Genomic DNA, 13,748 nt, shown 5'->3' with positions numbered 1-13,748 from the left:
GTTTGAAGCTCGTCACAGTCATTCAATCCTCGAATCCTACTCAGAATACCATAGACAAGGTTTAGACCTTCCGGATTTTCTTGAATGCCGCCATCAATTCTAGTTTATTCCACGAAGATTCTGATTAAGGAATCCAAGAGATATTCACTCAATCTAAAGTAGAACGGAGGTGGTTGTCAAGCACACGTTCATAGTTGAGAATATGATGAGTGTCACGGGTCATCACATTCATCCGGGTTAAGAACAAGTGACACACGTTCATAGTTGAGAATGATGATGAGTGTCACGGATCATCTCATTCATCCAGTTTAAGAACAAGTGATATCTTAGAATGGAAGCAAGCATGATTGAATGAAAAACAGTAGTAATTGCATTAATCCATCAAGACACAGCAGAGCTCCTCACCCCCAACCATGGGGTTTAGAGACTCATGCCGTAGAAGATACAATAGGAAACGTGTAATGTGTCATGAGATGAAGATACAATGTCAAAATATCCTGTTTATAGTGAACTAGTAACCTAGGATATACAAAAATGAGTAAATGACGTAAAAATCCACTTCCAGGGTCCACTTGGTGTGTGCTTGGGCTGAGCATTGAAGCTTTCATGCGAAGAGACTTTTCTTGGAGTTAAACGCCAGCTTTTGTGCCAGTTTGGGCGTTCAACTCCAATTTTTGTGCCAGTTCCGGCGTTAAACGCTGGGAATTCTGAAGCTGATTTGCAACGCCGGTTTGGGCCATCAAATCTCAGGCAAAGTATGGACTATTATACATTGCTGGAAAGCCCAGGATGTCTACTTTTTAACGCAATTGAAAGCGCGCTAATTGGGCTTCTGTAGCTCCAGAAAATCCACTTTGAGTGTAGGGAGGTCAGAATCCAATAGCATCTGCAGTCCTTTTTCAGCCTCTGAATCAGATTTTTGCTCAGGTCCCTCAATTTCAGCCAGAAATTATCTGAAATCACAGAAAAACACACAAACTCATAGTAAAGCCCAAAAAAGTGAATTTTAAATAAAAACTAATAAAAACGTACTAAAAACTAACTAAAATGTACTAAAAACATACTAAAAACAGTGCCAAAAAGCGCATAAATTATCCGCTCATCAAATGTGCACCCATTTTTCAAAAAACAAAATTTTCAACAATTACCCAAAACAAAATTTTCTCTACCAATATTTCCCAAAATTTCTCCCACACTTAAATTACACACATTCCTCAACCTAAACTAATCAAAGATACAATTCAAGGTAATTCATGGTTTTTCGCTTAGGGTTGTGATGTGCTAACAATTAGAACAGAGGGGATTAAAAAGCTCAAAAGGGGTTAACAAAGGTAGATGCAAGGGTAGATCCATATGGGTGAGTGAGTTTAATTCGAAAATGGCCTCAATCATACTAAATGCATTCAAAACATCAAACATCGGAAATAAAGAATCAAGCATAACCAAGATCACAATCATAGAAGGAGATATAACACAATGAACAAAATTAGTGATTAAGAGGTGTAGCCACTCATTCAAGCTAAAAAACTCACAAGGTATTTGTTCTTTACTCTTTTATGTTCCATGAAAAATCATTCATTTAAGTTTGAAAATAATTTTCAAATCAATTCAATAGCATGCCCTTGAAACAAAATTCTTGAAAATTCTTGTTGTTTTTCACCAAAATTTATTCCTATATGTATGTATGGTGTGATAGATGCAAATTTTTTAAAATTTCTTAGTTCTTTTCCTAATTTTCAACAAGAAAAAAGTAACATGAAAAATTAGGATAAAATTGAACTAGGTGCTATACTACTCATATCATCCAATTACAACTTTTATCTATAAAATCTATACAATGCAAAAGATGCAGTATGCAATAGTTATAAACTATGAAGAAAATGCAATGCAACAATCAAAATCACTCCAAATATCTACAAGAAACATAATAAAAGAAAAAAATAAAGAAAGTGTTCGGAAAAGAAAGTTTACGCCCTAAAATGATGAATCCTCCCCCACACTTAAGTGTTGCATGGTCCTCCGTGCACGAACACAATCCGAAGAGAATGTCTCTCACGAGCTCCACTTTCAGTTGGCGGATACGGGGGCTCGGGTTGTATGGAAATTGCCATGTCCAATGCATGCTTGGCATCTCCCTCCTCGGTGTCCTCCTCTTCTCCCGGCTCCTTGCCTCCAAGCCTCATCCTCAAAAAGAATGGATAAAGTATAATAAAAAATCATAGGGCAAGTAGCACAAAAGGGTAAAAGGGGTAGGCAAATAAGCATCTAATTGAGGAATTTTGCATAGTGGTGTGGTATGATGAAAAGATGAGCCATGTGTGTATTCCAAGTGTGCACGGTTAAGAACACAACACATTGACCGGGTAGAACGCACTACAAGAAAAAAGGCCTATGGCCACACTTTTTTTTGCTACGCTTTAAAAGCGTGGCCAAAAGTGGTCTATGGCCACGCTTTTGTGAGGGTGGCGCTTAAATAGAGATTTGGCCACGTTTTTTTCGCTACGCTTCAAAAGCGTAGCGAAAAGGGTCAATGGCCACGCTTTTATGAGAGTGGCAGTTGATGCGAGATTTAGCCACGTTTTTTTTTTGCCACGCTTATAAAGCGTAGCCAAAGAGAGATTTTGGCACGCTTTTAAAGCGTGGCAATAAGGTTTTATTATTGTGGCGTTTGAAAAGCGTAGCCGTTTCCTACAAGCCTTTTGGCACGCTTTAAAAGCGTGGCCAAAAGGTTCCCTCAGAAAAAAAAAAAAAAGCTCGTATACTACCCTTCAGAAGCTCGCGTATATCCTTCTTCATTCAAAGACCCTAACCCTAACTCCTCCTTCTTCAAACATTAAGCCCCAACTCCGACGACACTCCGCGGCGACGAACCACTCCTGCGACGACGTCACTCCGACGAAGAACTACTCCAACGACACTCTGTGAAGAACGTAGCTGCGCTCGCAATGCCTCTGCCAGCAATCCCTCTTCCGGTACCCCTAACCCTCATTCTGCGGTGACTCTCTAGCGGGTGACTCCCTCCGCTCAGTTGCCGTCAGAAACCCGTCGTCGATGCTCCCTTTGCCGCCGCTCCCTTCCGTTTCTGCAAACCCTAACTCCTTCGGCGCCGCTCCCTTCCTGCTTAGCTTTGGACGAAACTAGACTCTCCAGGCATTCATCGATCTTAGAAACCCTAACTCCTTCAGCGCCGCTCCCTCCCTTGCGAAGAACATGCGTGGACTTACCCGCTGATGAAGAACGCATCACAGGGTAGGTACAATGTCTTTTGGAAACCCTGTTATGTTTATTGGATTTGATGAAATAGAATTCTGTATTTGATTAAAGTTTAATTTAAGTAGCAAGTTTCTGTAATCAAACCGGTGCATATGAGTTGGTTATGGTTGTGTTGTGTTGAATGTGTTAGTTGAATTGATTTATTTTTTTGGTTAATATTATTTTTGGGTGCTATGGAATTATCGAATAGAATAGAACTGATGTTATTAATCTCTAAATTGATTTATTTTTGTGTTGTGCTGAATTGAAAAGCTGCCTTCCTCTTGAAAGTTGAAACCAAGTTAATACTACTATTTTAACTTTTTCCTAGCAGTCAATAGAGCCGAGGATAAGAAATCCATTTAGATTTTCATATCTAGTGTTATTGACTCTTGTTCTTTTGATCCCTTGTATTTGTCTTACAAAACAAGTGTTTCCTAACAGGAAGTTTCTGTAAAAGATTTGAAAAGAACTAGGGGACAATTTTCATAGGATGCTATAGTGCTATATTAGGGGAACCACCACATTATGCGTATATATGTGAGAAAACATAGGAAGTGGATAACAGGGACTAGGGGAGTTAATGAGCCAACAAATGTTGTAACTAACCTTCCAAATGGCAAGCTAGGGGAGGGGTGGGATTCTCATGATTGAGGTGAGTGAGGAGGATATTTAGGGTGCAGGAGATGGTAAGGGAATCATTTAAACTGTTGGAATAGGAGAATCAACTCTCTGGAAAGCTTGATACTATCACGGTTTCTTTCATTTTTCTCAAATTTTATAGTTTAGGAGGCCACACTGGTTTTGATTTAAATCTCAGTTTCTGCTACTGTTTCGTCTCTTTTCCCCATTTAGATACTATTTGTTATATCTAGTTTCTTCAAAATCTAATTTGACTGTCACTGTTTCAGGTGTCAAAATTTTTCTTATAATGTTTCGACTGCAATTTCTTTAATGAGTTTGTGACTTTTTTACGGAACCATCTTTGAAGCCTTTAATTGTTGGTAGGCTATTTAAAATTGCATCATCACTTAATTGTTGGTAGCCTTTTGAAGCCCACCAAAACGAAAAATTATTTGTTTATGTCTTTTAAGTTTGAATTCATGACTATGAGTTGAGGAAGCAATGCAAACAACTGTTGTGCCTTTTATTTTATTTCTTGGTTGGGGTGGGGACTAAGCCTGATGGAAATGATCAGGGTTTTGATATGAGATGGGTTATTGTATTAGATTGAGTTAATATATAAAGTTTTATCATTAATGGAATGGGAATGAATGAGCAAATTGTTTAGTTAGTAATTGATTTTTTATGTCTTATTTTAGATTCAGACTATGTATTTAATTATTTTTCCCCTCTAAATACTATTTAGTTATAATTCATATTTTTGCTATTTTCCTAATAAAATCATTTACAAATTATCACTAAATGTGACATACACTTATATTATATCAATTTATATTTCATTAAAAAAAATTTCCCTCTTTTTGGGCTATTATTTGCTTGGTACTATGTTTAATAGAGGGAGGGGCTGAATTTAATGATAGTCATAAGTCTCATGAGAGGAGCAATAATAAGATACCACTAGTTTAGATGGTTGGATATAGCACTGTTAGTATTTCAAATTAGTTCATGATTATTTCAATTTGTACTATTTTGTTCTCTAAGTTCATGATTACTTCATTCTTTTACCGTGCCTCAATTCTTAATCCACTAAGTTATACATAATATTTTGGAGATACCCTGCTCTGTTTGAGTTGGGCAAGATCACCACCATATACTTATATGGGAGATTTGGATAGATATCTTTTAAAAGTTTGTCCTCTCCTTATAGATGCATTTTTATTCTTTATTGTTTGTGTTTCAAGTTATTGATATAGCTTACATAATCTTTTTAATTGATGCTTCAATGGCATGAAACATGTATCATGATATAATAGTCTTAGTTACTTTTCATTTCTTTATAGTATGCCTGACTTGCTTATACTTTATCAGAATGAGGTAAACTTGACAAGGAACTTGGAGTTTAAGAGTTTCATCAGTTTGTTGGAACCCAATTAATTCTGCCCTTAAGTTTGACTATAATCTTTGATGAAAGTGCAGCTTTTTGGTTAATATTGTGTTCTGCTATGGATATTTGTGTTAGTTTCTTAATCTACATCTGCTATTGTGCTTTTAGATATTCTCTCTTGTCAAAATTGGGTTGTCCCAGAGTTAATGAAAAATGAGTAATTGCTTACAATTAGCCTTTCTAGATTGTCTTACAATTCCTGTGCTTTTGGTTGCAGGTATATGTGGAAAAGGTTCACAAGGCCTAGTGAATGCAGTTTAGAAAATTTAGCCACCTAATTTGTGGATTCTATTTTAGGAATTGTTATTTATTGTCTTAGATGAGTATTATGATTCCTTACACCCAGATTTTTGTTTTAGGATGAGGACATTTTCCTTTGGGATGAGGACCTTGGAGTTTAAGAGTTCCACCCAGATAAGAATGTTGAAAACCATTTCTGATTTCTGAAAATTAGAAAAAATATAGTTTGATGCTCTTAGATTGTTTAATTAAAAACAAATTTGGTGGAGATTACTTCTGTTTTATTTATTTTTAAATGGGCACTCCTATAATGTTACAAAATCTTAATGATTCTCAAATGATTTTTAAGTTATATATCTATCATTAAAAGTGAAGGGCTGGAGATTTCACAACCAGCACTTGATCCTCAACTTTCTGAAAGGTCTTGCTGTGGAGATTTCACAACCAGCTTTGGAGATTTTTCAGTTACTCACTGCGCTTAGAACTGGGCTTCGACTTCCTGGGTATCCAAATTGAAAGGTCTTGCTGAGAGAAAAAAGCTAGAGGACTTGACAATTGGTCCAGTTCTCACTGTAAGTACATGTCTTTCATTTTTTTAAATTTAAAATTAAAATAAGTGTTGGCAGCTTCATACATTTGTGTATTATTCTCCCTAAGATATGATTTGTGGAGAGAGAACTACTCTTGAGTGCAGTAAGTGAGAAGATATGAACGAATTCTAGAGTTAATTGAAATAAGTTATACATAACTATTCTAGTGTTCATATCCATGCTTTTGATTGATGATTGAAAAGGAGTTTATCTGGTGGAGGTGGGAGCTACGGATAATTTGCTGCTTTCAGGTTAAACATACATTTCCAAGTTTGTGCCCTAGTTGATATAGCCATATAGGTGTGCATTATTTATTTGTTTGACATGATTGGTAATGGTAAACTGCAGATTGTGGAGTCATATATCCAATAGTATATTAGTTGTTTGATAAATAATTACTCAGAGGTTCTTTCTAAATTTCTTACTTTATTTTACTTCTTTTTGTATTTTTTTTATTTTTTTATGTGCAGTTTACAACTGAATCAATGTTGTAAATAGAGAAAATTAAATAGAAGAAAAGCATAGCTTAACGAAACGCTTTTGAAGATACATATACTCACAATCATGTTCTTACATACTTTTGGTTGTTGTGCTTGCAGAATGACATACAAAATTGGAGGTTGTGATTTGAGCAGCACTGCTCCTCCTTGTACCAGGTAAAGTTTCGGTAATAAGTAGTTCAATTGGCTTTCTCTTTACTTTCCTAGACTTGAAGGAAGATTATCTATTTTCTTCAGGTGGATTGAAATGATGGCTCCTGTTTTCTCAAGAGCTGCATGGCATTGCGTTTGGTATATGATCCAGGTAGATTGAAATGATGGCTCCTGGATTAGTAATATGTAATTCAAGGATGGTAGCTTGCTTAGAATCTTCGTTAGCTTGGGTACTAGTAGTGTTTTTTTGTTTCAGTAAAAACTAGTGGTCTCTTTTGTAACTTCCTATTGATTCTAAAATTTTTTCTCTTATGTAATAATATGTAAAGGAAGTAGATAATGTAATAGTTGTTGTAATGATTTTGATTTTGGTATTTTGTTAGAGCATGTCATGTAATCAATCACACTATATTTCACACTATATTTGGTGACAAGTTTATAAAAATTGGATTAGTTGATTTAAAATTAATGGTCACTGTATAAATTTTACAATTATCTAAGAATTTTATAAGATTTTGTTACAAAGATCAGAAAAAGAAAAATAGAACCTGAACAAGGTTATAGCTACGCTTTAAAAGCGTAGCCATATTGTACAACATTCATCAACAGCTACACTTTAAAAGCGTAGCCATATCTCTTGCTACTGGCACGCTTTAAAAGCGTAGCCATATCTTTTGCTATTGGCACGCTTTAAAAGCGTAGCGATATCTCTCACTGTTGGCACGCTTTAAAAGCATAGCCGTATCTTCAGCTATTGGCACGCTTTAAAAGCGTACCGATATCTTTCACGTACGGCCACGCTTAAAAGCGTGGCAATAGATAAAAAGCGTGGCGACAGAAAAAGCGTGGCCATAGGTCACCAAAAGCGTAGCGATAGAGCAACCGGCACGCTAGCAGTTGTGACCCTTTCAAAAGCGTGCCGGTAGCTCAAAAAACGTGGCGAAAAGCTATCGCTACGCTTTTTTCAACTTTTCGCCACGCTTTAAAAGCGTAGCAAAATCCTGGTTTTCTTGTAGTGACGGTAACCACAAAAGCAAAAGAAATAACATGTTCCTCAACTAAGTGGTCTAGGTTGCAAGTAAAGAATAAGCCAGAATTAAGGCACAAGCAAACCTAGGTGACCACAAAAGTGAATTGAGTATTTGAGATATTGGATATTGAAATTGTGCAAGTGAAAGCGCAAAATTAATAGAAAATGGCACAATTAACAGTAACCAATGCAATGATGAAAATAGACTACTTATTCATCCTTAGGAATAATGAAATAATCACATGTATAAGGTTCTTATTACAAAAAGTGACAAGTTTTGATAAGAATCAAGTCAAGTCGACTAAAAAAATGCAAGGCATTAATAAGGAACAAATACCTTGTTATGTGATTATATTCACTTTAAGAACCATGATGACTAAGTAGTTCAACTCAATTCACTATAGTGGAAGTGCACAATTCATAATTAAGTTGCCAAATAATGATATAGTCTAACACATATGGTCACGGCAACACATGCATCAAACTCACAATTCAATTAGGCAATCTAATAAAGGCTCAATACTCAATGCACATATTCATCAACAATTAAACCAAAATTCAAGCAAGAAGCAACCCAACACTCATCAACCAAACACTTACAACTTATTCAATTCATAAACAACTAAACAAAAAGTAACATGATTACTAAAATAAAAGTGAAATGCAAAGAAAATAAAGTAAAGCATGCAGAGAAGAGGACAAAAGCAAGAGAAGCGAGGGGTGGAAGAGAGAAGAAGTGAAGAAGTAGAGAGAAGAGAAGAAAAGAAGTGTAGTGGTGGGGAAATAGGGGCGTGCGTACGCACAAGCATGTGTGCATACGCACACTAGGTGGAAAATGCGGTTGAGCGCGCGCACAACAGCGTGTGGGCGCTCCGAGTAGAAAGGGCAATACGACCTGTGCGAACGCACAAGGTCTTGTGCGCGCGCACAGAAGGGAGATGAGGGGTTGTTCCCACGCATAAGGGGTACGTGTGCTGCGAGATGAGGGGGTTCCAAAGTTTATTCGTGCGCACAGGTCTGTGCACGTGCACATAAGCAAAAAGGATAGGGGTTCATGCGCACAGGCTATGCCAGCACTGCGAACACACAGGTTGGTGCGCACACACAAGAAGTAGAAAGTAGAAGTTGTGCGCACGCACAGGTGGGTGCGTACGCATAGATGCCCTATTTTTCAAAAATTTTTTTTCAAAATCTAAGGTACCAACCCTTAGCTCAATCAAAACTCAACACCAAAACATGCAAGAACCCATTAATTCATGATCCAAACCAAGATTAACTTACAAACATCAAAATTAAAACTAATTCTAAGCTAACCAATCAAACAAACATGCAATAAACCAAAATATATACAAAAAGAGAAGAATAGGAACAATGTTACCAAACACTTTTATTTAATGTCTTTAAGTTAGACAATTGGGAGAGCCCATGCTATGGTGGCTTGTGATTGACTTCCCCACCGATGCTAGAATGTCCAATGTCCTCCAGCATCCCAATTCTAACCATCAATAAAAACAAAAGAGAACCACAGAGCAAGCTATTTACATATTAACATATATACAATAGACATACACCATTGCGACTACCCGGCAACGGCACCAAATTTGATGACAAGAATTTATCGTCGATCTAGATTTTCACAAAAGTAGAATTTCATCATTGAAAGTATAGTCTAGACCAACAATGAATTCTCAAGATCAAATAATAAATCTGTTCATGCCCTTAGTCGAGCTGTATGACCCGGGCGGATCAATGACAAATTGACCGACCTGTTCAGATCAGGACTACCCGACCTCTTTATGAAAAGAGGTCAGTCAAATCACTACAGAGGCCCAAGAAGGCCCAAGAAAGAGGAACACGACCCAAATCTAAAGGCAGCCCAAAGCCTAGAGAGATAAAGGCGGTTCCTTAAAGATAAGATAAGTTCACTCAAAGATAAGATAAGATAACTATCTTATCTCCAAAAAGGTCACTCCACGCTATTATAAATACACTGGAGCACCCAGGTATAACTCATACTCTGATTCTACTAGAAACCTACTTAATACCCTTGCTAACTTAAGCATCAGAGTCCCTTGCAAGTACCACCACCCTCCGGTAACGAAGGATCAGCACCATCACCAAGTCCATCAAGTCAGACACATCAGCTCCGACCCGTACAGAAGATCTCATCCGAGATTGACCTACAGTTTTAGGTAACCCTCAGAACATTGGCGCCGTTGTCGGGGAACCTGAAAGTCATCCCATCATCATGGCAGACGACCTTAACAACAACCATGACTCTGATCTAGAGAACAGGATGCCGCACAAGAATGCGAATGTCACACCAAAGGATACTCTTCAACTAAACAAGGATAAGAGCCGACCAAATGCAGAAATCCTAAGGCACTTCAGGCTCAACAAGAACGTCTCAAACAACTGGAAAAAGAGGCCAAGTATCAACGAAAAGCCAAGAAAGACCTCATAAGGGAAACTAGGTGACGCAAAGAGCTGGAAGACAAACTATTACAGCTTGAAGCAGATCTAAAAAAGACTACTCGATCCAATCACGAGGATAATCCCCACAAGGATCAAGACCCGTTCACCAAAGAAATTATGAAAGCCAAAGTTCCAAAAGACTTCAAAGCCCCGGACATGACCCCGTACGACGGTACATCAGATCCAAGCCATCATCTCAGTAATTTCAGAAGCAGAATGTATCTCACCGATGCCTCAGACGTAATCCGGTGCAAAGCCTTCCCAACTAACTTAACTAAAACAGCAATCAAGTGGTTCGACAGCCTACCCCCGAGATCCATCTCAAGCTTTGACGACTTAGCGGGGAAGTTCCTTGCTAGATTCTCTATCCAGAAGGACAAAGCCAAGCACGCCCAAGCTTATTAGGGATCAAGCAAGGAGATCGGGAAAGTCTTTGTAGCTACATGGAAAGATTCAACAAAGCATGTCTGGACATACAAAGTCTACCAACCGAAGCACATAGGATGTTGTGAACAAGTTTCTAGCGAGATTTTACCCTCCACAAAGGATCAACAGGCTAAGAGCTGAGGTGCAAACCTTCAGACAGCTAGATGATGAAATACACTATGTGGCCTGGGAGAGGTTCAAAGATCTAACAAGGAAATTTATGCATGAAAACTTGTCTCTTAACAAATTTCCTTCGGCAAGTATACCGAATTGTCGTCAAGTAATAACTCACAAAAGAGTGAGGCCGAATCCCACAGAGATTAACGGATTAAGCAATCAATGGTTAATTGATTATCCTAGTTAGACGAATCATATTGGAGTGATAAGTAACAAGGAAAGGTAAATGGAATAAAAGTAAAGAAAGTAATAAAGTGCAGAAAAGTAAAATGGCAAGAAAAGTAAATGTAAGAACTAAAAATAAAATGAACATTGGGATCAATGCATTCATTGATCTCTTTGGCAATCTTAAGTGATTAGATCCCAATTCCTTGGCAATCCAATCTCTCTAAGCTTGAACAATTGCCCAATTCCTTGATTTAATTGCTCATGGAAAGAGATGAAGTGTGGTCACTAATTATACCACACACATTCATAGATCAAAGTATTGGTAGGATTAAATGTCACAATATCCATCCAACCCCCAACCTAATCCAATGTGAGAGAGCATTTCTAGCATGATTTCCTCATTCCTCTTCCAAGGTTTTGAGGAAATCCAAGTATGAGTAATTTCTCTTCCAAGACAATTCCCCAATTGGATAAAGATCGAAAGCTCTCTAGTAAAATCAAGAGAAAAGAAAGAATAAGAAGAATAAGAACTACAATTGATCCATTGAATCACAATAGAGCTCTCTAACCCAATAAAAAGAGTTAGTTGATCATTGCTCTACCAAAAATAGAAAAGAAAGAAAGTGAAGAAAAATAAAGATGAAAATTAAACTGAAATTGAAACTTCAAAATTCATAAATGGAAGGTACAAAGAAAAGAAACTACTCCTAAGGAAGAAAAGAAGAGAAAAGGAAGAAGAGTGGTTGAGGGGAGGGGTCCGAAGACCCACTCCCCTTGGAGTGTGCCAATTCACAGAAGTTCGAATTGGTCTTCACTCTCTCCCCCTTCCTTCAATTCTCCGTTTTCGAATCTTCTGAATGTAAAGACTAAGGCCTTTATTGATGCCAGGGCATCTTGGCTAGTTTTACTAGCCATTTTTTGTATGCTTTAGGTTAGTTTTGTGCATTTTCTTAGGAAATAAGCAAGTATTTGGTTGAAAATGCAATCATACCATGATTCAAGCAAATATTGTGAATTTTGAATGATTTCATGAGAATTATGCATAAATTGAATGATAAATTGGATGATGCATGATCCCATGATTAAGAGCAAGACTTTGATTCACTTTGTTTGATTGATTTCAGGCCAAAAGAAGAAGAGAAGAGCCAGGATTAGTGGCTACGTTAGTTACACTAACGTGGGCACTAACGTGGAAGGAAGGAAAGCCCCAACGTTAGTGAGAAAAGTTAGTGGCATTAACTTTGAAGAAGGAGAGCATAGAACGTTAGCAAGGAAGACCCACGTTAAGAGTCACGTTAGCTACACTAACGTGAACTCTAACGTAGGGACAAAAGGCACCAAGCAACGTTAATGGGAAAGGTGAGTCCCAATAACGCTTGCGAAAGGGGTATATGCCAACGTTAGTGGAAAAAGTGAGTGCCACTAACATTGGCGAAGCAAAAAGACTCACGTTAACAGCCACGTTAACTAAGTTAATATGGTATTTAACGTGGAAGAAAAGGGGTATATGCCAACGTTAGTGGAAAAAGTGAGTGCCACTAACGTTGGCGAAGCAAAAAGACCCACGTTAACAGCCACGTTAACTAAGTTAACGTGGTAGTTAACGTGGAAGGAAAGGGAGATGCCAACATTAGTGGAAAAAGTGAGTGCCACTAACGTTGGCGAGAAAAAAAAGACCCACGTTAACTTCTACGTTAACTAAGTTAACGTGGAAGTTAACGTAGGCAAAAGTCCCACCTGGTAGCCTGACCATGCCTTCTTCAAACACGCATAACTTGAGCCACAAAGCTTCAAATGAGGTGATTCTAGTGGCATTGGAAAGTAGGATTCCAGAGCTTTCCAAGCATATATGGCACTACATGATTGACACTAAATTTGAGGGAGAAAACCTGCCCCGAAAGTGCAAAGATGAACATGGTATCAACCTGTAGTAAGGCCAACTGACCTCTTCACCTTCCAAGAAGTGTAACTCGAGTTTTAGAGCTCCAAATGATGCGCTTCTAAAAGCGTTGGAAAGTAGACATCCAGAGCTTTCCAAAAATATATAATAGTATGGGGTGGACATTGATTTTGAGCTCCAGAACTTGGAAATATTAAGCCCCTGGTCGCTAGCGTTATCGGGACTCACGTTTTCCATTAACGCTAGCGACTATGCTAGCGACCATGTTCACTTCAAAGGAGTATAACTTGAGTTACAGAGATCCAATTGAGGTGATTCCAGTTTCGTTAGAAAGCTGACATTCAGAGCTTTCCAAAGATATATAATAGTCTATAGTGGGTGTTCATACCCTGGGTCAAGCTGTCCGACCCGGGATGTTTAGTGACAAGCCGACCGACCTCTTCATGTCAGACTATCCGACCTCTTCTCAAAGAGCTCGGCCAAATGCCCGACCTCTTCTCAAAGAGCTCGGCCAAATGCCCGACCTCTTCTCAAAGAGCTCGGCCAAATGCCCGACCTCTTCTCAAAGAGCTCGGCCAAATGCCCGACCTCTTCTCAAAGAGCTCGGCCAAATGCCCGACCTCTTCTCAAAGAGCTCGGCCAACTCGCCAAAGGAGCCCAAAGCAGACCCAAAACGAAGGAACACAGCCCAATCTAAAGGCAGCTAAAACCCAGAAAGATAAAGGCGGTTCCCTTGAAGATAAGATGACCTCACTTAAAGATAAGATAA

General features: G+C 38.2%; 1 long non-coding RNA gene across 1 annotated transcript; it reads left to right on the top strand.

Moving 5' to 3' along the window:
- Positions 1 to 4,677: 4,677 nt before the first annotated feature.
- On the top strand, positions 4,678 to 7,200 carry LOC107479368 (uncharacterized). Its single transcript, XR_002372350.2, has 3 exons — positions 4,678 to 6,132; positions 6,750 to 6,806; positions 6,888 to 7,200. It is a non-coding gene; the product is annotated as an uncharacterized LOC107479368 (long non-coding RNA).
- The last annotated feature ends 6,548 nt before the right edge of the window (positions 7,201 to 13,748 follow it).

This window comes from Arachis duranensis, chromosome 3, assembly GCF_000817695.3.
Source record: "Arachis duranensis cultivar V14167 chromosome 3, aradu.V14167.gnm2.J7QH, whole genome shotgun sequence".
Lineage (NCBI taxonomy): Eukaryota > Viridiplantae > Streptophyta > Magnoliopsida > Fabales > Fabaceae > Arachis > Arachis duranensis.
The sequence above is the reverse complement of the archived record's forward strand: the minus strand, read 5'-3'. Positions and strand labels throughout refer to the sequence as shown.